The sequence below is a fragment of the Mus musculus genome, chromosome 4, assembly GCF_000001635.26.
Source record: "Mus musculus strain C57BL/6J chromosome 4, GRCm38.p6 C57BL/6J".
Lineage (NCBI taxonomy): Eukaryota > Metazoa > Chordata > Mammalia > Rodentia > Muridae > Mus > Mus musculus.
In genome coordinates, this window is record NC_000070.6 from 24,082,204 (window position 1) to 24,106,068 (window position 23,865).

Consider the following 23,865-nt stretch of genomic DNA (forward strand, 5'->3'; position numbering starts at 1 on the left):
CAGATTCCTTGAGCTCAGGCTAATGGTTGGCTCCAAGCCAACCCCCTCTGAATTGGTCAGTTGCTGGCCAGACCTCCCAAGGAACCAACACACCAGGTTCCTGTCTGCAAGTGCTTCTTGACCACGGCAACAGTGTTAGGTTTGTTGTCTAAAAACCTATGACAGTTTTCTATTGTTGTATAACAAATAGTCACAAAGATTATTACCTTAAAACAGGAGATACTTATATAATAATGTTAATAGATCTGAAACCTGGGTATGTCTCATCAGTTCCTTTGTTTGCTCTCATGGATGTTTGCCAAGCCTAGGGATTATTCATTCAGAAGCTGGACTATAGAATGGCCCATCTTCTTGATAAGAGACTCTAGCAGACCTCAGTTTCCTGGGGTAATAGACTTGAGGACTTACATTTCTCACAGCTGTCAACTGCAGACTGACTCTAGTTCCAAGAAGCCACATGTCATTCCTTGGCTTCTCTATGAGCACTTGCTTCATTATGGCCAAAACAATAATAGTAAAATGTCTTACAAGCATAGTAGGTACATTAAAACTCTTTCCCATCTTTTATAAAAGCCAGTTTCCTCAAGGGCAAGTAGTTCCGAATCTCTCTGAACTACAGAAAATACCCTCATTACATACTTCCAAATGATGACACCAATATTCCTCAAAACAAGAAATTAAGAAGGAACACCTCTAATCCAGGTCACAGGAAATTCGAGAGATTCAATGGTGTGATAGAGAACAGCTTTGTTGAAAGCACTGAACATCATTTCCATACACAAAGCTAATGTTTATTTAGAACTCACTGCAAGCCAGACTCTGCTATGCATTTTCACAAGTATCAACTCAATCATTTACCTTTCTATTCCTCAAGGGACAGAAAATAAAAATTGTAACTGGATAGAAAGAGGAAGTAGGAGTGGACAGTAATGGAGAGACTAGTCTATCAACAACATGTGATAGAAACTGTGGACGATTTATATCTTCTAGCTGTATGCACACCTAGATATCTATACAAGTTTTCCACATAAGAAGTCATTGATGTTTCCATTAAAGAAATAAAATATCTAAAATAATAAAGTTTATGATTAATTATTTATTTATCATTTGCAAATCATAAAGCACTTAGAAATAAATTTTCATACACTGCTAATGTCTGAACTATTGTAAGGCTGATGCATTTGTTTATTCTTTTTTAATTTTTTCTTTTCTATGTTTTCTGAGTGAGAGAGGTCTATCTAATTCTGGAGTGAAGGTCGACCTAAAACTCATTATGTACCCCAGTGTAGTCCCAGACTAGTTTAAGTCCTCCAACTTCAGTTTGCCAGATGTTTGGATAACAACAAATTAATTTCTGAATTATTCCTTTAAGACTGGGTAACTCACTGACCTGGCAGGTTATCTGGTAGCCAACAAGCTTCACTGATCCTCTAGTCTTACTTACTTTCTTAAAAACAGTAGGGTTACAGGTTATATACCTGGGCCGTGCCCACCTTTCTATGTGGATAGGAATCCAAACTGAAGTACCTATGCTTTCAAAGTAAGCAAGTAAACTTACTCACTGAGCTATCTTCCCATCCCTATGTATTATTGTTGTTGTTATTATCATTATCATTATCATTATTATTATTATTATTATTATTATTATTACTATTAGAGGCAAAGTCTATCTATGTAACCCAGTCTGGACTCAAAATTATGATCCTTTTGTTCCTACCAACTGTTGGTATTAAAAGAATGTCCCACAACACTCAACTTAATTGTCTTCATTTTACAAATACTAAACCAAAGGTTATAGAGATTAAAAAATTTTCCAAAGTCACATGGGAACTTATTTAAGATTTAAAACTAAGAAAATTGAGGCCTTGGCCTTAGCAATAGAAGGTAATATTGGCAATTATGCCAGAAAGTGACTTCCTTCTTCAAACAACACATATCATGATTTTTTTTAAAAAAGTACAATTTTCATGAAGCAAAAGCCTAAGATTTGAATAAATGTATCAAGATTTAAAAATAACAACATATCAAATATCTGCATTTCATTTAAATTTCCTAATTTCTCAATATATATTAAAATTTAGCTGTAAAATTTCTTTGAAAAGATGCCTTTTCTCTTTTCTAAACTTTTCTTTCTTTTTTTTTCTTTCCATTTTTTATTAGGTATTTAGCTCATTTACATTTCCAATGCTATACCAAAAGTCCCCCATACCCACCCACCCCCACTCCCCTACCCGCCCACTCCCCCTTTTTGGCCCTGGCGTTCCCCTGTTCTGGGGCATATAAAATTTGTGTGTCCAATGGGCCTCTTTTCCAGTGATGGCCGACTAGGCCATCTTTTGATACATATGCAGCTAGAGTCAAGAGCTCCGGGGTACTGGTTAGTTCATAATGTTGATCCACCTATAGGGTTGCAGATCCCTTTAGCTCCTTAGGTACTTTCTCTAGCTCCTCCATTGGGAGCCCTGTGATCCATCCATTAGCTGACTGTGGGCATCCACTTCTGTGTTTGCTAGGCCCCGGCATAGTCTCACAAGAGACAGCTACATCTGGGTCCTTTCGATAAAATCTTGCTAGTGTATGCAATGGTGTCAGCGTTTGGATGCTGATTATGGGGTGGATCCCTGGATAAGGCAGTCTCTACATGGTCCATCCTTTCATCTCAGCTCCAAACTTTGTCTCTGTAACTCCTTCCAAGGGTGTTTTGTTCCCACTTCTAAGGAGGGGCATAGTGTCCACACTTCAGTCTTCATTTTTCTTGAGTTTCATGTGTTTAGGAAAATGTATCTTATATCTTGGGTATCCTAGGTTTTGGGCTAATATCCACTTATCAGTGAGTACATATTGTGTGAGTTCCTTTGTGAATGTGTTACCTCACTCAGGATGATGCCCTCCAGGTCCATCCATTTGGCTAGGAATTTCATAAATTCATTCTTTTTAATAGCTGAGTAGTACTCCATTGTGTAGATGTACCACATTTTCTGTATCCATTCCTCTGTTGAGGGGCATCTGGGTCCTTTCCAGCTTCTGGCTATTATAAATAAGGCTGCTATGAACATAGTGGAGCATGTGTCCTTCTTACCAGTTGGGGCATCTTCTGGATATATGCCCAGGAGAGGTATTGCTGGATCCTCCGGTAGTACTATGTCCAATTTTCTGAGGAACCGCCAGACGGATTTCCAGAGTGGTTGTACAAGCTTGCAATCCCACCAACAATGGAGGAGTGTTCCTCTTTCTCCACATCCTCGCCAGCATCTGCTGTCACCTGAATTTTTGAACTTAGCCATTCTGACTGGTGTGAGGTGGAATCTCAGGGTTGTTTTGATTTGCATTTCCCTGATGATTAAGGATGTTGAACATTTTTTTCAGGTGCTTCTCTGCCATTCGGTATTCCTCAGGTGAGAATTCTTTGTTCAGTTCTGAGCCCCATTTTTAATGGGGTTATTTGCTTTTCTGAAGTCCACCTTCTTGAGTTCTTTATATATGTTGGATATTAGTCCCCTATCTGATTTAGGATAGGTAAAGATCCTTTCCCAATCTGTTGGTGGTCTCTTTGTCTTATTGACGGTGTCTTTTGCTTTGCAGAAACTTTGGAGTTTCATTAGGTCCCATTTGTCAATTCTCGATCTTACAGCACAAGCCATTGCTGTTCTGTTCAGGAATTTTTCCCCTGTTCCCATATCTTCAAGGCTTTTCCCCACTTTCTCCTCTATAAGTTTCAGTGTCTCTGGTTTTATGTGAAGTTCTTTGATCCATTTAGATTTGACCTTAGTACAAGGAGATAAGTATGGATCGATTCGCATTCTTCTACACGATAACAACCAGTTGTGCCAGTACCAATTGTTGAAAATGCTGTCTTTCTTCCACTGGATGGTTTTAGCTCCCTTGTCGAAGATCAAGTGACCATAGGTGTGTGGATTCATCTCTGGGTCTTCAATTCTATTCCATTGGTCTACTTGTCTGTCTCTATACCAGTACCATGCAGTTTTTACCACAATTGCTCTGTAGTAAAGCTTTAGGTCAGGCATGGTGATTCCACCAGAGGTTCTTTTATCCTTGAGAAGAGTTTTTGCTATCCTAGGTTTTTTGTTATTCCAGATGAATTTGCAAATTTCTCCTTCTAATTCGTTGAAGAATTGAGTTGGAATTTTGATGGGGATTGCATTGAATCTGTAGATTGCTTTTGGCAAGATAGCCATTTTTACAATGTTGATCCTGCCAATCCATGAGCATGGGAGATCTTTCCATCTTCTGAGATCTTCTTTAATTTCTTTCTTCAGAGACTTGAAGTTTTTATCATACAGATCTTTCACTTCCTTAGTTAGAGTCACTCCGAGATATTTTATATTATTTGTGACTATTGAGAAGGGTGTTGTTTCCCTAATTTCTTTCTCAGCCTGTTTATTCTTTGTGTAGAGAAAGGCCATTGACTTGTTTGAGTTAATTTTATATCCAGCTACTTCACCGAAGCTGTTTATCAGGTTTAGGAGTTCTCTGGTGGAATTTTTAGGGTCACTTATATATACTATCATATCATCTGCAAAAAGTGATATTTTGACTTCCTCCTTTCCAATTTGTATCCCCTTGATCTCCTTTTGTTGTCGAATTGCTCTGGCTAATACTTCAAGTACTATGTTGAAATGGTAGGGAGAAAGTGGGCAGCCTTGTCTAGTCCCTGATTTTAGTGGGATTGCTTCCAGCTTCTCTCCATTTACTTTGATGTTGGCTACTGGTTTGCTGTAGATTGCTTTTATCATGTTTAGGTATGGGCCTTGAATTCCTGATCTTTCCAGAACTTTTATCATGAATGGGTGTTGGATCTTGTCAAATGCTTTTTCTGCATCTAACGAGATGATCATGTGGTTTTTGTCTTTGAGTTTGTTTATATAGTGGATTACATTGATGGATTTTCATATATTAAACCATCCGTGCATCCCTGGAATAAAACCTACTTGGTCAGGATGGATGATTGCTTTAATGTGTTCTTGGATTCGGTTAGCGAGAATTTTATTGAGGAGTTTTGCATCGATATTCATAAGGGAAATTGGTCTGAAGTTCTCTATCTTTGTTGGATCTTTCTGTGGTTTAGGTATCAGAGTAATAGTGGCTTCATAAAATGAGTTGGGTAGAGTACTTTCTACTTCTATCTTGTGAAAAAGTTTGTGCAGAACTGGAATTAGATCTTCTTTGAAGGTCTGATAGAACTCTGCACTAAACCCGTCTGGTCCTGGGCTTTTTTTGGCTGGGAGACTATTTATAACTGCTTCTATTTCTTTAGGGGATATGGGACTGTTTAGAAGGTCAACTTGATCCTGATTCAACTTTGGTACCTGGTATCTGTCCAGAAATTTTTCCATTTCGTCCAGGTTTTCCAGTTTTGTTGAGTGTAGCCTTTTGTAGAAGGATCTGATGGTGTTTTGGATTTCTTCAGGATCTGTTGTTATGTCTCCCTTTTCAGTTCTGATTTTGTTAATTAGGATTTTGTTTCTGTGCCCTCTAGTGAGTCTAGCTAAGGGTTTATCTATCTTGTTGATTTTCTCAAAGAACCAACTCCTCGTTTGGTTAATTTTTTGAATAGTTCTTGTTTCCACTTGGTTGATTTCACCCCTGAGTTTGATTATTTCCTGCCGTGTACTCCTCTTGGGTGAATTTGCTTCCTTTTTTTCTAGAGCTTTTAGATGTGTTGTCAAGCTGCTAGTATGTGCTCTCTCCCGTTTCTTCATGGAGGCACTCAGAGCTATGAGTTTCCCTCTTAGAAATGCTTTCATTGTGTCCCAAAGGTTTGGGTACGTTGTGGCTTCATTTTCATTAAACTCTAAAAAGTCTTTAATTTCTTTCTTTATTCCTTCCTTGACCAAGGTATCATTGAGAAGAGTGTTGTTCAGTTTCCACGTGAGTGTTGTCTTTCTGTTATTTTTTTTGTTATTGAAGATCAGCCTTAGTGCATGGTGATCTGATAGGATACATGGGACAATTTCAATATTTTTTAATCTGTTTAGGCCTGTTTTGTGACCTATTATGTGGTCAATTTTGGAGAAGGTACCATGAGGTGCTGAGAAGAAGGTATATCCTTTTGTTTTAGGATAAAATGTTCTGTAGATATCTGTTAAGTCCATTTGTTTCATCACTTCTGTTAGTTTCAGTGTGTCCCTGTTTAGTTTCTGTTTCCATGATCTGTCCATTGGTGAAAGTGGTGTGTTGAAGTCTCCCACTATTATTGTGTGAGATGCAATGTGTGCTTTGAGCTTTACTAAAGTTTCTTTAATGAATGTCGCCGCCCTTGTATTTGGAGCATAGATATTCAGAATTGAGAGTTCATCTTGGAGGATTTTACCTTTGATGAGAACGAAGTGCCCCTCCTTGTCTTTTTTGATGACTTTGGGTTGGAAGTCAATCTTATCAGATATTAGGATGGCTACTCCAGCTTGTTTCTTCATACCATTTGCTTGGAAAATTGTTTTCCAGCCTTTTATTCTGAGGTAGTATCTATCTTTTTCTCTGAGATGTGTCTCCTGTAAACAGCAAAATGTTGGGTCTTGTTTGTGTAGCCAGTTTGTTAGTCTATGTCTTTTTATTGGGGAGTTGAGACCATTGATGTTAAGAGATATTAAGGAAAAGTAATTGTTGCTTCCTGTTATTTTTGTTGTTAAAGTTGGAATTCTGTTCTTGTGGCTGTCTTCTTTTAGGTTTGTTGAGGGATTACCTTCTTGTTTTTTCTAGGGCATTGTTCCCGTTCTTGTATTGGTTTTTTTCTGTTATTAACCTTTGAAGGGCTGGATTCGTGGAGAGATAATGTGTGAATTTGGTTTTGTCGTGGAATACTTTGGTTTCTCCATCTATGGTAATTGAGAGTTTGGCTGGGTATAGTAGCCTGGGCTGGAATTTGTGTTCTCTTAGTGTCTGTATAACATCTGTCCAGGCTCTTCTGGCTTTCATAGTCTCTGGTGAAAAATCCGGTGTAATTCTGATAGGCTTGCCTTTGTATGTTACTTGACCTTTTTCCCTTACTGCTTTTAGTATTCTATCTTTATTTAGTGCATTTGTTGTTCTGATTATTATGTGTCGGGAGGAATTTCTTTTCTGGTCCAGTCTATTTGGAGTTCTGTAGGCTTCTTGTATGTTCATAGGTATCTCTTTCTTTATATTTGGGAAGTTTTCTTCAATAATTTTGTTGAAGATGTTTGCTGGTCCTTTGAGTTGAAAATCTTCATTCTCATCCACTCCTATTATCCGTAGGTTTGGTCTTCTCATTGTGTCCTGGATTTCCTGGATATTTTGAGTTAGGATCTTTTTGCATTTTCCATTTTCTTTGATTGTTGTGCCGATGTTCTCTATGGAATCTTCTGCACCTGAGATTCTCTCTTCCATCTCTTGTATTCTGTTGCTGATGCTCAAATCTATGGTTCCAGATTTCTTTCCTAGGGTTTCTATCTCCAGTGTTGCCTCACTTTGAGTTTTCTTTATTGTTTCTACTTCCCTTTTTAGGTTAGTATGGTTTTGTTCATTTCCATCACCTGTTTGTATGTTTTTTCCTCTTTTTCTGTAAGGACTTCTACCTGTTTGATTGTGTTTTCCTGTTTTTCTTTAAGGACTTGTAACTCTTTAGCAGTGTTCTCCTGTATTTCTTTAAGTGATTTATTAAAGTCCTTCTTGATGTCCTCTACCATCATCATGAGATATGCTTTTAAATCTAGGTCTAGGTTTTCGGGTGTGTTGGGGTGCCCTGGACTGGGCGAAGTGGGAGTGCTGGGTTCTGATGATGGTGAGTGGTCTTGGTTCCTGTTAGTAGGATTCCTACGTTTACCTTTCGCCATCTGGTAATCTCTGGAGTTAGTAGTTATAGTTGACTCTGTTTAGAGATTGTTCTTCTGGTGATTCTGTTACCGTCTCTCAGCAGTCCTGGGAGACAGATTCTCTCCTCTGAGTTTCAGTGCTCAGAGCACTCTCTGCTGGCAAGCTCTCTTACAGGGAAGGTGCACAGATATCTTGTTTTTGGACCTCCTCCTGGTCGAAGAAGAAGGCCCAAAACAGGGCCTCTCTCAGAAGCTGTGTTGCTTTGGCAGTTCCCAGAAGCTGTCAGCTTTTGTGGTGCAGACTCTCACCTGTGCAGTATAAATTCCTAAGTTCCAGGGAGTCCTGGTACCAAGATGGCGACCGCTGCTCCTGAGGCTGAGGCCGCCTCCCGAGCCAGGAGGACACCTCTCCTCTGGTCCCGACAGTGGCCGGCTGTCTGCAGCCTGCAAGGGGTACTGCCTCCGCGGCTCTGTGCTTCCGCCCGTCCCAGAAGCTGTCCGGTTCTCTGGCGCACCCTCTAACCTGTTCAGACTAATTTCCTAGGTCCCGCGGAGTCCCGGAACCCAGATGGCGACCGCTGCTGCTGAGGCTGAGGCTGCCTCCCAAGCCATGCAGACACCTGTCCTCTGGTCCGGATGGTGGCCGGCTGTCTGCGGCCCGCCAAGGGTGCTGCCTCAGCGGCTCTGTGCTTCTGCCTGTCCCAGAAGCTGTCCGGTTCTCTGCGCCCTTTTCTTTCTTTATATGTGAAATAACACAGCCCTGTGCTGTTAAAAAATAACTTTTATTTTATGGATATAATTGTAATCTAGATGTTTTGCTGTTAAATAACATCAACCTTTCTAGCTCTTTCTAAACTCTTAAACTCTGGCTGGCTCCTTCTGGCCTTAACTCCAATCTGTTTCTATAAAACTGTCCCAATAAATCTCTCTCTCTCTCTCTCTCTCTCTCTCTCTCTCTCTCTCTCTCTCTCCCTCTCTCTCTCTCTCCCTCTCTCTCTCTTTCACACACACACACACACACACACACACACACACACACACACCTCTTTCTTATCCCTGTGACTTGATAAAGCAGCTTCTCTTTTCCTGACTGTTCTCATGAGAGTTTGGTGTATCTTATCTCTGACTCATTCTATTAATTCTCCCTGTGATTCATCACTTTGATTGCCCTCAATTAGACATCACTTTCCAACATGGCTGCTTTCTTCTACAAACTAGCCTTACCTACATTGTTTGAAATTAAAGGTGATTAAGGGTATGTCTGCATTCCAACCAGAGGGATTAAAGGTATGTCATTCAACCCAGATCACACAGACCTAGAAGGACTTTGGTTGTGATCCCTTGCCAGAGCATCCATGTTGCTGGATTAAAATTCCTTTAAAGTACCATCTAATAAACAAGTTAACCCAAGGATTTGACAAAGCAAAGCTGTGAGGACAAGATCTTTCAGTTGCGGGGGGGGGGGTAGGGAATACTCAGAAATAAACATGGTCAGAGTGTCGTGTCTCCTGGATAGTGTCATTAATGTTCCTTTAATTAAATATCAGCTATTATTAATACTGTTGCTTTTAAAGATATACACAATATCTTAGAAAATCTGTTTTTCTATTTTACTAAACAATCTTGAGATCATTAACATTTATATTATTTTTATTTTTGCTGTCTGCTAGGTGGCCTCTGCTTTAGGAATCTTAGATTAGCTTAAAAGCATATTTTAAAATTGTGTCTTGGGCACACAAGTTTTGACAAGCATACCTAGTTTAATATTACTGCCTCCGGTATTTTAAATGAAAATCCTGAAAAGGTGCTGCTACATCCAATATCAGAATGCTGTGGTTGACACTCAACTTCACATCCATGTGCTGTGTCACAGCAACCAGGATGGGCTGTTGCTCTGCTGTCTCTATAGAAATCGGCAGCCAACAATGGTGCATGGGGACCTCCCTAGTGGAAAGAGCCAATCATAAGCAGTACAATTTACATATGATTGATGGAGGTCTAAGAATAACAGAAGCAATTAATTTGTATGAAAACTCCTGTGGGCCAAAAATAAAAGAGTACGCCACTAGTACCCAACTGCAATTTTTGTCCTGATCAATCACCTCACTTTCTAGATGTACTTTTTTCAGAGTTAACTTTTTGAGCAACAGATATGGTATGAAGAAGCCAAAAATATGAAGGGAAACATTCAGTGATAAGACTTTTATAATTTTACTACCTACTTTCTTCAATCTGATAATGATGAAAGCATTTTCCTTATAACTGCAAAGAAGTTTTTCTTTAAATACTTTTTAAAATAAGCCACTTTGTTTTTATTTATGTAGGAAAGATTACAATAGCCAAGAGAAATAGAAATGCATTGAGGCATCTTCCTAAGAGAGAACAGCAGGACCAATTTAAAATAAAAATAAGGAGAGATGTCTTAACTGTACATTTAAAGACAAAATGAAAACTGTAAATGCAATTTGTGGCAGGAAGCCTTTAAAACATCCTAAGGATTGTCTGTACTTTACAAAAGCTCTGACCAATCATTAAAATGACTTGTCCATTAAGTCGATGTATATCTGACTCCACACTCTATTGCAAACAAAAGCTTTTCAATTATGAAATTATAGAAGAATAAGTTTGTAAGAGTCCTATCAAATTATAAGAACAAATTATAAATTTATAAACGTCAGAAAGTGTTGAAATGTTTCCTATAAAGAAACCTCACTGTTCAAACCAGGAATACCTCACATGCATTCATATCTTCTCTTATTATTCTTGGCTTGTGATTGATTGCTCTTTGCTTGTTGGAATGCACAAAACCATACAAAATAGCACCCATCCTTTTTTATTGATTAAATGTTTAAATTGGTTTTAATCTTGTTCACACACTACTAGAAGATGATTTAACATGAACATAATTTTGTACTTGTTTTGTAATTATCCACTATTGCTTCCTAATATTACAGATATGAAAAATGAAACTGAGAATGAAGTGTCCCATGTCAAAGCATGCAAGGAGATGGAACAGAAATTAGAACCCACACATCCTTTGGTCTCTGAGTCAAACAGTAAAATTAATAACTGTGCAATAGGTAGTTTTGGCTTCTTCACAAGTATGGTGGCTTGTGCACTAAACTATCTTTAACTAATATAAACTACTAGAGGTACCTGTGGTGGTTTGTATATGCTTGGCCAAAAGAGTGAGTAGCACTATTAAGTGTGGCCTTGTTGAAGGGAGTCTATCAGTGAGGGGTAGGTTTTGAGACTCTTGTGCTAGCTGCTTGGAAGATAGTCTTTTCCTGGCTGCCTTTGGAGCAAAATGTAGAACTCTCAACTCCTTCTCCAGTGCCATGTCTGCCTCGATACTGCCATGCTTCCTGCTTTGAAGATAACAGTCTGAACCTCTGAACTTGTAAGCCAGCCCTAATGATGTCCTTTATAAAAGTTGTCTTGGTCATGGTGTCTCTTCACAGCAATGGAAACCCTAACTGAGACAACGATAAATTCGATTGTATGTAATACTTTTGCTCTTTCTAAAAAGGTAACCATTTTTTGCATTGTAAAATGAGTCCAGTGTATAAGGCCAATCCCATGAGATAGTCTTGAACTCTTCTCAAGATGCTGTACATTAGAAGAAAAAAATGATAATCTCATCACTCTACCCCAATAAAGTGTTGCTTTAACTAAGTATAGACTCCATAACTGTTGCATGTAATTTTTAAAATTCATGCTTCTGCCTTCCTGGAAGCTCTGCCCGCACTCCCAGCTAGGCTCCAAGATCAGCTGCCACCGGTCCTACTCAGCTCTGCCAAAGGCTAGCTGGCCGTTTTTCCGGGAAGCTGCAATCACCCCTTGTAGCTAGCTTGGCCAGGCCACTTACAACCGCCCTGACTGCCCTTTTTTTCCTCCTGCCCAATTTACCCCCAAGAATGGAAAACACTAGACAAATTTCATTATTTTGAAACTAGCCAGAAAACTCAATGGCTGGGTGAAGAATTTCCTGCCCTAATCAATGAGCTCCCTCCATCCTCCTTGGCCCCTGCTCACTACAAATTCTAGGTGCTCTAAGACCTACATGACGGCATCTTTCTCCCTGTTCCAAAACCTGGTCCAAATTCCTCTTTCTCTTCATCCTTTCTCTTCCTCCTGGGACCTGGAAGTCCCACCTTTATCTCTTCACTCAATAATTAGCTTCTGCCTCCTTTTATAAACACAATTTAAAAACTATTATGGAATCAACACCTCTGTGTACAGAAAACTAACCTAAAGTTATATTTAATTTAATTGGTTCAACATTCTCTGTAACCTTTCCGCTGCAGCTATTCCTTCTAAAGGGCTTATATTAATGCCATTTTGACCATATACATTGTCGCGGGATAGATTTTTTTCCAAAGTATCTACACGACAATCATAACTTTACACTAGTAGAACATTGTTTCTAATTCATTTTAAATATTTTAATAACAGACTAATCTTGCATTGCATTTGGTGTTAGTAAACTTGTAGCTTCTTTTTTCTCTAACAACCATGACAGTGGGTAAGCTATACATTAAAAAGGAGGGAAAACAAGGAAAGGAGATAGCAATTGAAATGTAAATAAAGAAAATATCTAAGAAAAAAAATGAAAAGAGAAGAAGAAAGGGCATAGACACGAAGACCCTTTCTTGTTTCTCCTGCTCAAGAGGCAATTTTCATGATTCCATGCGTCTGTGGTGTTAGAAGTCATGGACACCAAGATTTATCATCATATCTGCTAGTATAGTTTCATGGACCAAATAACACAGATTACCACTCATGAATGTGTGAAATCCTTCACTCTGAATACCATCCCACACTCATAGGCAGGGATCTATAATGTCCTCTGCCTTTTAATTCCAACAACCTAAAGTCTATATGCATGGCTTATTCACTGAGATCCAAAAGTCTGGTAGAGGAAGGGAATAAAGGAAGAAGTCAGAGCCAGACAGCCTGGACTGCATTGTCATATAGAAACGGTCTTGTAACCTTTCCCTGACTTTAAGATTTAGGAAAGAAATTCAAAGGCAAATAGTACCAATAGATCTATATGATTGTTATAGTTAATATCATTAACTTAATAGACTGGAAAATCATGTAGAACCTAGGAAACAGGCCTCTAGGCATTTCTATGAAGGAGTTTCTAGACTGGGTTAATGCAAGTGAGAAGACCCACCCTAAATATGAGCAACATTATTCCAAGGCCTAGAGTACTGATCTAAATACAAAGCAGAAAGCAAGCCAAGTAGGAGTGTTCATCTCTTTTCTGATGCAATGAGATCAGATGCCTCAAACTCCCACTTCTAGGATGTCCTCACCAGGTTGTACCATCAAGCTGAAAGACAAACTAAACCAAGCTTCCTGCCTAAGTCACTTCAACAGGTACTTTGTTCACAACAGTGAGAAAGGTAACTAATATGTAGATTAGCTTTGAGAGGTTTTGTTGTTGATGTTGTTGTTGTTTTTAATCAATTCACACAGGTAACCAATATTATCTGCAAATTTTTGCAGGCACAAAATTTCCAAATTCTTTATTCTAAGACTCAAAAAAAAATTTAGGCAGAACTTAGAAAAGTTTCCAAAGATGGAAGAGCCTAAACACACACTAGAGGCCATTACCTAGTAACTTTGATATTTAGGTGCTAAGATTCAAATAATGTTCTTTGAAAAAGTAGCCAAATATCCAGCCTTCATTCCTTACACCATGTGAGGACACAGATATAATTTGCTAACTACAATCCAGCATGTTTATTATGTTGGATTTCCCAGCTTCCAGAACCTTAAGAAATAAACTGACTTTCTTTTATAAACTACCTAACAAAGACTATTTTCATCTACCAATCCAAATGAGTGAAGACAACTGTGTTTGTGTGTCAAGAGACTTGAAAGGTATAATGCCTCTCTAGAGATATAAAAACACTGACTTGTGGGAAAGATAAATAATTCAATATCATATACAAACCAGCAGCAAACCTCCTATAGCAAGCTTATAGACTTACAAAGATGTTGGTAAAGTGAGAGAATATGATTATTTGTTGAATTAGTCAATATGACAGTTGAAGATTGCCTTTCCTATTAAGTATTACTGTAGCAAGAGATTTTAAAAACATACTGCAAATACATACATATAAACTTGCAGCACTCTTCTTTTACAGTTTGTCAAATTAAACAAAGTTGCTTGGTTTTAGTGAAACTATTACTTCTCATCACAATGAGAAGTAATAGCAGAACCAAAGGAAAAAAAAATAGCACCCAATAAAAAAAGGAGACCCTCACACTTTACGCTTACACATTATGAATATGATTTCATGATAGTTTAAGTATCCACATGAGGCTAGGTGGGCTGCATATATCAATAACATTCTGGCTTTATTCACTAACCCTGTTTTGAACACATACATTTGTAACTGTCTACACAGCAGTGACAGCAGCCATCTCTAACCCATCATCTCCAAAGCACGCTGCACTCCTTATCCCACATCAAGCCAGCAGTGATCTTTTGATCAGAAAACAGTCATTAAGATCTTACCTAGATACACTCTGGGTCGATTAAATTATTTATGGTTTGTAAGGGGGGGGGGAAATTCTATTAACAGTAAGTTTGATTTCTTTTTAAAAAGTTTTGAATTGTCTAGAATTATCACCAAAAGCATCCTCATGTGTATTTTTCATCTCTGAAATATGGTTAGGACCTCAATAATGAACTATCATGCAAATAAAAGCAATAAAAGGGCAGGGAAAGTCGTGATAGCAACAAAGGGAGATAATTTGACTAGTGCATGTTTTTTTTTTAAAGAGTACAACTTTATCAAAAATGCTTATTTATCCAAATGTTCACAGTGAATAGTGTGAATATAGTATATAGACATAGTGTGAATTCAGTATACATGCACATTGGCAAGAGCAAGGCTTTCTTAAAGAAAATCTTATAATATTAATAGTTTTATTGACTAAAGATGACTGAGTCTTTGCAAAATGGAGGAAGTTTGTAGCAGAACATTCTATTGTTCTAACAGTTCCCCTCATTACAAAGAAAATCTAGTGCACAGCTCAGGTCCCTGTGCTTGGAACTGTGTGGTTCTCATAAGAGCACCTTGTCTACCAGAGCTACACACTTGTGAATCATCCAAGTGCTCTTCAGGAGAGCGAGCTTTTGATTAGCTCTTTCAATTAGTGTTTATTTTCTTAAGTAGGATACTCACAACAGTTTCAAAGCTCTGAATTGCTTTTAATGGCTGCCTTCAAATTAAGGGGAACATACTTTTAAAGTAGTCTCTTGCTGCTTTGGCCAAAAGATCAAGTATTAATACAATTTAAATATGAAAGCTATTTTTCAATAAATGAGAATCCACTTTGAAATAAAGGTAAAAATTTTCTGTGACTCCAATAAGTAGATGCTATCATTATGCATGTAGAATTCTGGTATATTTTTTATTAATTGTTGTGTTTTCCATTATTGGAAAGATGAAAACCCCTAATTTTTCATTGTACAAACACATGTGCTCTAAGCACTTGTCGTCAAGCTGTCCTAGAATCTTATGTTCTTAGTTTTACATATATGTGCCCCCAAAATATTCATATTTTATGGTAACTATTAAATGTCTGTAAAGGACACTATTTAGTCAATTAAGAAATTGAAATATAAGTTACATGTTATTCTGTTTCATTGCTATAAATTTTCTTTAGTCTAGCAAGAGTACCATAAGTATTTTTTAAACCTGTAAATGTACAAGGTAGAAACATAAATGATGTGGAATGAAAATATACAAATAAGTTCAAATGTTTTAGCAAACCCTCTCTCAATCTCTTTTTATTACAGGAAAATTACAAATATAAAGAAAGATGATAGATGGTAGACTAGATAGATAAACAGATACATACATACATAGATACATAGATGATAGATAGATAGATAGATACATACATACATACATACATACATACATACATACATACATACATACACACACACACAGGCGGGCAACACACAGATAGGGGAGAAAGATAGACAGACAGACAGACAGACAGACAGACAGACAGACAGACAGACAGACAGACAGATAGATAGATAGATAGATAGATAAGCAAATTATGTTGAGATGTTACTAAGTAGGCTGGTTCAGGGAACATGCCTGTAGTCCCAGGTACTCAGGAGGCTGAGGATGATTCCTTTAGCACAGGAGTTTGACGCCAGCTATCAGCATAATAATATTGTGTTACAACATAAAAGGAAAGGAGAGGAAGTTGGAACATGAGAAGGAAGAGGAATCAAATGTTGCTTTCGGGTGTTTGTGTTTTCTTCCAATTTTTATAAGCCTGATTTATTAAAAATGAAAGCTGAAGAGAAGCCAATGTATTGATTTTACCATTTTCTCTAGCTTTCAGAAACCATTTATTATTTATTGACAACAGTATATCTTATGATTGAGTGGACAGAACACAGAAAATTCTTTAGGGGCCAAAAGGTCAAGCAGTACCTGCCGAGGTCCATGGGAATATTGCCTTGGCCCTGAAATCATTCTTTATCTAGCATGAGCTTTGGTTTCAAAAGCTGAGTATTCCAGCTTGAGCCCTTAATGCCAAGAACTTCTGACAAGTAATCGCTCTTCTTTGGGGAGAAAGTATTCTAGTCTCCTATTCACCATAGAATATGTGTGATCGTGGCACTAATGTTTAGACAAGTGGCTGAGAGTAAGCAACTATTAATGCTCAGCTGTAAGTGGGACATCGATGTCACATCCTCTATGGCTCAGGGGACACAGTAGGTGAAGGGGTAGAAAGACTCTAAGAGCCACAAGAAGGCATGGACTATTGGCAAACAGTGTGTTTCAAGCATTGGCATAGCATTGAACTCTTGAATTCACATCAGTTAAGGACCTGCACAAAGCCCGACAAAGACTGAGTCCCTCAACATCCTGTCACAGAAGAGGGAAGAATTCGAGAGGTTACCCCCAGCCCTAACAGTCTCTGTGACCGAGTAAAACATTTTCTAGTGGCATAGATACAGGTAAGGTTCCTGTGAGCAACCATAACAAAATTCATTGTGTCACCAAAAATGATGGCATAAAAATAAGAGATGGACTAGTTGGAAAAAGAAAAATGACTGGTAGAATGAAAGAAAAACAGGAGACGGCAATATGATTTGTTCACTGATCTCAACACATAAATGCCTTGGCAATAGACTTACATTTATATCCCATGTATAAATACATACATGGTGATAATTTCTTGAATAAAGAAAGTAGTTAACATCTAAGCCTCACAAAAATACTTGATTTTAATTATAAATTCAAGATTAAATTATATGCACACTATGATAGACAGTTTTACATGTTCATTTATCTGGGCCATAAAGCCCTTGTTCTTGGCCAAATATTTATGATTGTTCTGCAAGAAAATTTTGGGTAACCTTTAAATTAAAATTGTTTTGTCATTATATATGTATATCATTGCATGTGAGCACACATACCATGACATTTGTGAAGGTTACAAAATAAAACTATACAGTTGGTTCTCTCTCCCTTTATTTGGTTGGCAAGGAATAAACTCGGGTCACCAGGCTTGGTCAGTAAGCACCTCTATCTGCGGAACATCTTTGCAGCCCTAATCTTTAGATTTAAATCAGCTTATTTTTGATAAAGTGGATTAACCCCCATGAAGTGAGCCTTTCAGCTAATTAGTTGAATGCTTAAATGGAATGAGGATGCCCTCCTCATAAACCAAGTGTCAAAAAGACCCTTTCAGTCTTCATCTATAACACGAGGGCTTCCTCATCCATCTTTCAGTTATATCACACAGGGAATGCACAGATTCAAGAATGCCCATCTAAAGTTAGGGAGTTATTATGGAATTTTCAATATTTTTATTCCAATAATGTTTCTTTTTTTAAAATTTTATTTTATTATTAGGTATTTTCCTCATTTACATTTTAAATGCTATCCCAAAGGTCCCCCATACTCACCCCCCCATTCCCGTACCCACCCACTCCCCTTTTTTGGCCCTGGCGTTCCCCTGTACTGGGGCATATAAAGTTTGCAAGTCCAATGGGCCTCTTTTTGCAGTGATGGTCGACTAGGCCATCTTTTGATACATATGCAGCTAAAGACAAGAGCTCCGGGGTACTGCTTAGTTCATATTGTTGTTCCACCTATAGGGTTGCAGTTCCCTTTAGCTCCTTGGATAATTTCTCTAGCTCCTCCATTGGGGGCCATGTGACCCATCCAATAGCTGACTGTGATCATCCACTTCTGCGTTTGCTAGGCCCCGGCATAGTCTTACAAGAGAAAGCTATATCTGCGTCCTTTCAGCAAAATCTTGCTAGTGTAGGCAATGGTGTCAGCATTTGGAAGCTGATTATGAGATGGATCCCTGCATATGGCAATCACTAGATGGGCCATCCTCTCGTCACAGCTCCAAATTTTGTCTCTGTAACTCCTTCCATGGGTGTTTTGTTCCCATTTCTAAGAAAGGGTAAAGTGTCCACACTTTGGTCTTCGTTCTTCTTGAATTTCATGCGTTTGGCAAGTTGTATCTTATATCTTGGGTATCCTAAGTTTCTGGGCTAATATCCACTTATCAGTGAGTACATATTGTGTGAGTTCCTTTGTGATTGGGTTACCTCACTCAGGATGATACCCTCCAGGTCCATCCATTTGCCTAGGAATTTCATAAATTCATTCTTTTTAATAGCTGAGTAGTATTCCATTGTGTAAATGTACCACATTTTCTGTATCCATCGAGAGATGACACACCTAACCCTCAAGAGACTTGAGGCCACACGGAGTGGGGAGGTCTGTTGGGGTGGGGGTGAGGGGTGGGAACATCCTCCTGGAGATGGGGAAGGAGGTATGGGATGGGGAACAGTAGGGGGTGGACTGGGAAAGGGTAGTGGCAGAACTGTAAAGGAATATTAAATAATAATAATAAATTAACAGGGGAAATATAATAGAAAATGGAGAGAAAGGAGTGAATCGTATGGGTGGAGGAGGATTTTGGAAGTTTTCCCAAAAGTTCCGGGAGTTCTCTACAGTCTCAATGACCTCTGACTAAGCAATGCTGCTCAAAGAAGAATTACTCTAATCTGCACAGACCCTCACCTAACATGTACATGTATCTATCATGCTGGAGAACCTACACGTTGGAAATGTTACATTGTTTAGACACAGTCCTGAATCAGGCTTTCAAATCAGTTGGCAATCAGCAAGTGGTTGAAAGTCCTGGCAGTACTTGAGAACAGAAGAGGAAAGAGAAGGCATTCGCCATCTACCCTGGAATACAGTGCCCAGGATTGAGGAAACTAATACACATGCATCTTGACTTTCCTAGCTTTGCTGTAGGAACAAGTCCTATTTATGGGAGATGATTGATTTTCCTAAAGTACACAAAAATTTTAAAGTGTTCATTATTTATGCTTTCTGGGTAGTTTAAAGGAAAAAAATTAAGTATCTTTGTAGCTATACTTTTGTCATATGTAAAGAGATGTTTCTTGAATACTATAAAATAACTCTTCCATAATCTCAGACTTTCTCCTTCTGAAAGACCTAAATTAAATCTTTCTAAATATTTGTGTCCTATTAAGAAATCCAAGGGACTAGAGAGATGGCTCAGTGATTAAGAGCCCTTGCTGATCTTACAGAGGACCAAAGTTTATTTCCTGGCACCCATATCAGGTGATTCACAAATGCTTATAACTCCAACTCCAAATAATCTAGAATTCCCTTTTGGTATTCATGGGTACCTGCATGAATGTGTACACAAATGCACAATTTTTGTGCATCATGTACACATACAGAGAGATACACACAAACATACAAACACAGAAACACATAGACATGCGTGCGTACGTGCATGTACACACACACACACACACACACACACACACACACACACACACACACACATACACACATTTCTAAGAAAGAAATCCATGCCAAATATGAAGATAAATGAACCACTGAAGGAACACAAGGAAAAGAAGTGCTCCTCCTCCATTCTATATTGCCTACTAAAGAAAGTTTCATCGCTAAGCACTTCAAAGGTAAATGGTAAAGTACAATACAAATTACATAAGTTATGGTTCACTGGATTCAGAAATTCTGCATTATATAGAAATATAATCAATCTTTCAGGGATTCAGACACATCACAGCAGGAAGTTCTTTTGACCTTTCATGGAGAGGCAAGCAAGATGAGGTACTGAACTGTATATTTCAATAGGGTTTTGGGGGATTATAAATAGTTATCTTTTCAGAGTTTCTGTCAAAAAATCTAGCCTCTCTGTTCAATAATTCTTTCTGTTCCACATTGAAAATAAAGCCCACAGTTTACTATTTGAATAAAAACGTTATCTCTTGTCTACTTAAATATCTTTCTGTCAAATACCTTTCTTTCAAGGATACATAAGCCTTTCAAAAAACATAGAGATCACCTGGTAAAGTCACACGAGATATATGAAAACCATTCCATCTGCAAGCTTGAAGTAGTTCCTTGTTGGTCAGAAGACTATAACACAGATAGAACCAGCCTATAGTGAGAAATGATCAAAGAATGGTTTAGACACAAAGTGTGTCTGGTGTTGTTAGAATCCCACACTAGGTGTTATAAATAAGAGAAAAAGTTATAGGTCGAGAAAGGCAAAAGGAAGCAATGTGACAATTCAGACTGGGATCAATATGGTGCTTTAAACCACCCCTGTATTGGTATGTCTTCAAATCAGTATATTTCTGGGACCATTCATCTGAAGATTCATTTCTGAATTCACTGAATTTATCACACTCATCAGTCTGCTTCTGAGAATATATAGTCCTTTGAAATAACTAGTTACAAGCTAAGCAGTGCGAATTGAAATGTCTGGACCACTTCACTGTGACTTGGAGCACATTCTTACTGACCAGAACTGGAGGAGTTCCTGAACTCACAAAGAACTTACTTGTTATACATGTGGACCAAGGGTTTCACTTAAGAGTACAACTGTGGCCATAAAAGTTGTGCCCAACTTGATGATGATGCCTTTGCCTTTAGGGGCTCTGTTGTTAATTTGTTATCTTTCAGCTATTCTGAGGATATCTCCCCCCCCTTTAGGGGCTCTGTTGTTAATTTGTTATCTTTCAGCTATTCTGAGGATATTTTTCCCCCAGGATGACTTCATGCCCCTTTGGATTCTTAGGTAACTGAAATCGGATACATGAGACTCTGTGAACAGAGTAAAGAGGAAGCAATAGGCATGAGGACTGAATATCAACCAATGACTGAGGAGGTTTGGTTAGTCATTTAGAAGAAACTTCTCCCTTCTATCCAAAGACAGAGATGAGAAACAAAGAGGTCAGTTAAAATGGCCCACCTCACAGTAGGTTCATATGGTCGTTTTAATTCATTACATCTGTATAGCTCGAGACAGTTTTGTGCTAGGGGCAATGAGAGGATTAATATACCCGTCAGTAAATAAGTACTTTAACTTCGCAGCACATAACTGAATGCAGATAGATGGTTTGTCCAATAGCCTGTGGTAATGGTTATGGTTATAAGAAATTTGCATTTTTGGTGGTGCGGAGGTAATACATTTTGCAAAATCCTAAAACCTGGAAACTCTATGCATGAACTATTAAGATCACATATCTAGGCCTGAAATAAACCAAAAGAACAGTTTCAACACATTTTCTGTATAATAACAACATTGAGAAATTAGCTGGCACTGTATTTATATAATGAAGCAGAATTAAAATGGCAAAAGTCAAATTATAATGCAGAATCACTGCCTTTGTTTTCCAAGGGAGAGGAAAAAACTCTTCACAGATTTGAAAATAGTGATTCACATAAAATTAATATTGGCAGTCTTTAATCTATTTAGCTGACACTTTGAAGATTATAATTAAAGAACCTCAATAAATGCATAATAGATGCAGTTAAGAATTCAGGGGATATCTTTTCTGTGAAATCTCTCTTAGTAACAAAAAAAAGAAAAAATATAAAGGTCTAATTTTGCTTTTGATGTAACTATAGCCACAGATATTTCAGTACTAGTACATGGGCATTTGCAATTGTTTAGGATATATCATAACAGCTCACAAATTCATATTTACTCTTCTCTATAGCTGATGCAAACGGTCCATAGAATGTCTGTCTTCCCCTGGTGTGCTGCAATAGCCTTTTCTGTATCTGCTCCTAGTTCCCTGGATTATTCTGTATGATATGAATCATAGGCAGGACCCTAAGGAAATGTATCATTTCAGCTGATGGACCATGTAAGGTAAGGATCTCAAAACCTATATAGGTGTCTTCACAACTAGACCCAAGTCTTGGTCCTTTTGCAATGAGACAAGTAAAAAAAAAAAAAAAAGGGGGAATTCTTGCGTTTTGATTATTCTAAACCTTAGAAAAGGCCAAATGTGCTACATAATTTATCTTTAGCAGTGATCTGAACACATCACTGTATTCATTCAAATGAGTATTCTTTGTCTTGCAATCTAGGTCTCTGTCAATGATGTCTTAGCTTACTTGATGCTGGATATTCTATTTTTCAATATCAGGTATTAGTTTTCAAACATATTTTTAATATAATATCTTAAATATCATTGTATACTTTATTATATTTATCAATATCAATATTGTAGGAAGACTTTAGGCACCTCGTTGATTTATTTAATCTGATAGTATCTATGCTCAAACAAGACTAATGTCATCTACTTTCAAAATTACCCAACTAACAAAATTCTTCAGGGTTCAAAAGAGGGTAACTTCTTTAACAACTTTAAGCTACACATTGTTGAAATAAAATGATTCAGGTTATCAAAAGAATCAAGAGAAAATCTAAAGAATGTTTAACAGAACATAGATTCAGAGGCAACTGCTCATAAAGCCATTTGAAATGCAGAATTGTTGCTGGGAACTATAATAAGAGAGGAACAGAAATGAGACTTACAGATGTAGAAAATTCAATGTGTGTCTTACAACCAATCTAAATTCAGTGTGCCACCACCTGTAAACATAAGCAATAGATTTCTTTCTTTCCTTTTTTTTTTTAATGACCTAGAAGGTATCTAACAGGCAATCCTTGGGGAACTAGCACTTCTGAACTAATTAATCACCAGATGTCACCTCTCCTCCACTACAATGAATATGAAAAAGGAGTTATTGGGCAATAAAGGAAAAGAATAAAAAATTAAAAAGTGTTGATACACTGCTGTTGTGGAGCAAACCATTCTACAAACAACACTTATAAGTCTTCCTCAAAGATTTTATGCTAAACACCAGCAAATATTTCAATATCAAACCTATTTCAACATGTTTTATTTCCTCAACTCTTTGAAAGGGACATGCCCTAAAGAGAAGACAATTAAGATTAAAAATATATATATATATATATATACATATATATATATATATATATATGTATATATATATATATATATATATATATATATATATATATATATATATAGTGCTTAATGAGATAGTTTAGCCAGTCATGAGCTTGCCATACAAGTTTCCGGACTTAACATTGGATCTCAAACAACCATACAAAGAGACTTGTGCGGTTGGCTGCACTTGAAATTCCAGCATGAGAAGGAACAGACAAAAGGACTCCTGGACCCTGCTAGTCAACAAGTCTAACAAAGCCAGTCAGCTAACAATTACCCAGTTTATAAGCAGGCACAATTTACTTAAGCTCTGTTTTTCAATATCCCAGGTATGAAATGAGAAGTTTATATTGCCTAACTTCCATCTCTAAGATCTATAGAATGCCAAAACTTTTATACTTTTTTCTTTTATATTGCACATCTTGTCAATATTTTGGCACCACTTAATAACTATGGTTTGAAATCTGCACTTACACTTGGTATTTGAAAACTCGCTGCTACTACGGAAGTATGTATGGATTCTTACATTGCTTATTCTCTGAGATTCTATAAAAATAAACAAGGCAATCTTTATGAAACCAAGTAATGCATAGGAATTTGGGGACTAATTATCAGAGAACATTCCTCCTACAGCAGTTGGAAAAAAATACAGAAATCCACAGTCAGATCTTATGCAGAGAATGAGAGACCTTTAAACACTCAGTCCCTGATGGGAGA

At 37.6% G+C, this 23,865-nt stretch overlaps 1 long non-coding RNA gene across 4 annotated transcripts in view; it reads right to left on the reverse strand.

The window, feature by feature from the left end:
* Positions 1–23,865, reverse strand: part of Gm27243 — a 455,800-nt gene that overhangs the window by 107,094 nt on the left and 324,841 nt on the right. The window contains exon 1 of one of the 4 annotated variants that reach the window (XR_001784259.2): positions 22,710–23,112. The exons of the other annotated variants lie outside the window; for them this stretch is intronic. This is a non-coding gene — a long non-coding RNA (predicted gene 27243). Of the gene's footprint in view, positions 1–22,709; positions 23,113–23,865 lie in introns of those variants that run through there. 4 annotated transcript variants of the gene reach the window in all.